The 3924-nt window shown below is 46.4% G+C and overlaps 1 pseudogene; it reads left to right on the forward strand.

Moving 5' to 3' along the window:
• Positions 1–69: 69 nt before the first annotated feature.
• Positions 70–3392, forward strand: LOC139929082 (uncharacterized; annotated as a pseudogene).
• The last annotated feature ends 532 nt before the right edge of the window (positions 3393–3924 follow it).

The following is a 3924-nucleotide window of genomic DNA, read 5'->3' on the forward strand; positions in this document are numbered from 1 at the left end:
AGCATGAACAACAAGCGGCAGTCAGTCTCTGGAAGCGCGGCGCCGATCTGATATAATGACAGGAAGAAGATGAGGCGCAAACCGGCCGCCAGACACTTCCTCCACCTGGAGGAGGAGGAGGAGGAGGAGGAGGAGGGAGAGGAGGAGGAGGGAGAGGAGGAAGAAAAACAATATTTCTACGTGCCGAGCTCCCAACAAATATGCGTAAGTAGCCCCAACGAAACGGGATTATCAGTCGTGAAGTGGAGGAGGAGGAGGAGGAGGGGGGATGGAGACTGCGCGCTTTGTCCATTCACGGGAGAGGTGTGTGTCTCTTTATATGTGTGTGTGTGTGTGTGTGTGTGTGTGTGTGTGTGTCCGTGATCCCCATGCCGTTAATCATCCCGGTCCCCGCCCGCCGTCTCTCTGTCCAGCCCAGACAGACCAAACGGAGGACGCGCGCACAGCCGGCGAACGGGAACGGAGAAGTGAACGGGAGCGCGCAGTCATGCCGCCAAATGAACGGCGGCCCGCAGAAGTTAAATCATGTGGTTTGTTTGTTTTATTTTTTTGTTGTTGTTTACGGTTTTAATAACGGTAAACAACGGTAATGCTGTGTGTCTGCTGGTGGCGACACAACAGGTTTCTACTGACGGACAGTGGAGTGAATGGAGGTTAATTCTACTGCAGGATGGAGCAGATTACAGTCCAAGAGTGTCAGTTGCTTTGTGGATCCTGTATTCATCATCAGTACTGTGTATTTAATATTTACTGCCATTAAAGTCCTCCTTCGTGTATTTATCCTTCATGTATAAAAATGCCCTCCCACTTTTTCAGCGGCCCTGATTCTGGAAGTAAATTTCCCAACTAATTTTCTCCAGAGACATTTCAGAAAATCCCAATATGGACTGTTCTGACTCGACTCTACATTTAGACTTGAGACTTGTGCCTCAAGACCTGAGACTGACTTGTCACTGTTCTCTGCTCTGTTCTAGTTACCAGAGACAGAACACACACTGGAGGGAGACCGCACCACGGAGGTACACTGTGTGTGTGTGTGTGTGTGTGTGTGTGTGTGTAAGTGTGTGTGTGTGAGAGAGAGAACCAAACTGCTGTATTGTAATGCAGAGAACATTCCTCATAACTTCTGACAGATGAGAAGAAAGCAGAACTTGATTTTTCCAAACAGTTCCTCAGGAGGATGGAGCAGATGTGCAGCAGTAGTAGGTGTGTGTGTGTGTGTGTGTGTGTGTGTCTGATCATAAATGTGTGTGTGTGTGTCTGTTTACAGATGTGTGTGTGTGTCTGTTTGTAATTCAAGCCTCTGTCCTTCCACAGAGTTTCATAAGCCTCCAGTGCCGTTCCAAGGCAGAGCTGGTTGCCATGGTGATGAGCATGCAGAGGGAGATGGACAGCCTGAGGGAGCAAATCAGATGCCTGACAGGTGAGTGGGCGGAGCTTAACAAACCTAACAAACAGGGTCGGTGCTCATTGTGCGTCCATGAGCTGGTGGAAAGGTCTGATATCTGGAACTTCAAGCGTTGCTTTCACATCTGGAAGACAACAAACAGCCGTCGAATATATTCTATTCTTCTCTACTGTACTCTATTGTTTTCTGCCTGCCTTTAGCCGGTGGGAAGCTAGCCCGCACCCTGGAGTCGCTCGTAGAAAGGACCGAGGAGTGGTCCAGCAGCAGGTCTGACAGAGGGACTACATCTCCCATCATGCCGCTGGGCAGGATGCCGGCTCCAGGCCAGTGGACTAAGCCGGACGTCTCCTCCTACCATCACCAGCAGCCGGATGGAAACTGCCGTCAGTCCCAGCTCTCCAGGAAGACACAAAATGGAGGAACGCACCTCCTCGCACCTCCTCTCCACCAGGAGGTGAGAGGAACTCTTTGAAACCAACATAAAAACTTTTTTTTTTCAGAAGTGCCTCACTGAATCATATCGCCTCTCCTCTACTCGCTGTAGTCACTCTTAAAAAAATCCAATATAATGTAAAGTAACATAATATTTGTTTGTAAAGTGCCATTGTCTTATAAAATGCTCCAATCACAACAACACCTGCCTCTTCAATAGTGACGCTATGTAGTAAACATCAGAGAAAGGCAGGCGCCAAAACCCAGAGGCTGACCCTGGTTTCCTGTCTGTCAGCTGATCCCGGCGGCGCTGCTGGAGCGCCGTAACACCGGCTCCACGGCCCAGAAGCTGACCGACGAGCTGCTGAGAGCGCCGTAACACCGAGAGAGGCTCGCCTCGCACGGCGTGTCCGGCAGCGCCGGCAAGAGAGGCCGGACCAAACCTGCCCTGCCTGCAGAGGAGATACAGGCCGTACTCAGTAAGATACTACTACTACTAATACTACTACTACTACTAATACTACTACTACCACTACTACCACTACTAATACTACTACTACTACTACTACTACTACTAATACTACTACTACTACTAATACTACTACTACCACTACTACCACTACTAATACTACTACTACTACTACTACTACTACTACTAATACTACTACTACTACTACTACTACTACTACTACTACTACTAATACTACTACTACTACTAATACTACTACTACCACTACTACCACTACTAATACTACTACTACCACTACTAATACTACTACTACTACTACCACTACTAATACTACTACTACCACTACTAATACTACTACTACTACTACTACTACTACTACCACCACTACTAATACCACTACTAATACTACTACTACCACTACTACCACTACTAATACTACTACTACTACCACTACTACTAATACTACTACTACTACTACCACTACTAATACTACTACTACTGCTACTACTACTACTACTACCACTACTAATACTACTACTACTGCTACTACTACCACTACTACTGCTACTGTTACTAGTACTACTTCTACTACTGCTACTGCTACTACTGCTGCTACTACTGTTTGTACTTTACTACTGTTACTACTGCTAATACTACTGCTACTACTGTTAGTACTACTACACCAATGAGTCTCCACCCCTTTTTACAGAGAAAGTCAAAGAGAAAGTGGAGGTTTACAGAGAGAGAGGAACAGTTTTTGATCTCTGTATTTTTGTCCAGTGAACACTGATCAGCAGCAACAAAACAACACACACACACACACACACACACACACACACACACACACACACACTGGCGTTTTACAAGCCGAGACATTTTTCAGCAATCTTTTTCTCTGTGTCTTTGTCCAACCCAGGAGCGGTGCAACACTGTTTTCCCGGTAAAACCGACTCGGAGATCAAGGGCTACATCCGCCAGAAGCTGCAGAATGAAGCCAAGCGGCTCCGCAAGAAGCCACGCCTCCTCATCCGCAAGGAGGCGGGGCCAGCAGAGCAGGGGGAGGAGTCAAACACCCCTACATAGACGCCAGAGCAGGGTTTCTCAAACTGGAGGTAGCAATGGGTTGCGTTTACTCCCCCAGTTAAACTAAACTGCATTTTTACTCTGCAGGACTCAATATGGCCGCCTTAACATGGCTGCTGATGGGAGCTGTGACATCTGGTGGAGGTGAAGTATATGTGAGACGTTTACTTCCAAAATGAGATATCCACCATTTGGGAAAAGGTGGCACAAACTCGGACAAAATGATTGACGACACAGAATTCAAACAAATGATGGTAGCTACTTTTTAAAGAATTGTAGGCAATGCTAAATCCTTGGCAGGCAAACTTTTGACACTTTTACACACTGGACCCTCTAGATTTTAGAGATACTGAATGTAACCTCCAACCTAATCAAAAACTGGACACAGTGACTTGGATAATTCTGGGTCATTTCTGGTTAACTGAAGCTAAATCAAGCTCTACAGTGAAGTAAGGGATGAAATTTTAAACACAATCGTCATGATGGCAAAAACTTGGAAAATGAGGCCCAGGTTGAAAATAGACAGAATTTT

This window comes from Centroberyx gerrardi, chromosome 7 (genome assembly GCF_048128805.1).
Source record: "Centroberyx gerrardi isolate f3 chromosome 7, fCenGer3.hap1.cur.20231027, whole genome shotgun sequence".
NCBI lineage: Eukaryota > Metazoa > Chordata > Actinopteri > Beryciformes > Berycidae > Centroberyx > Centroberyx gerrardi.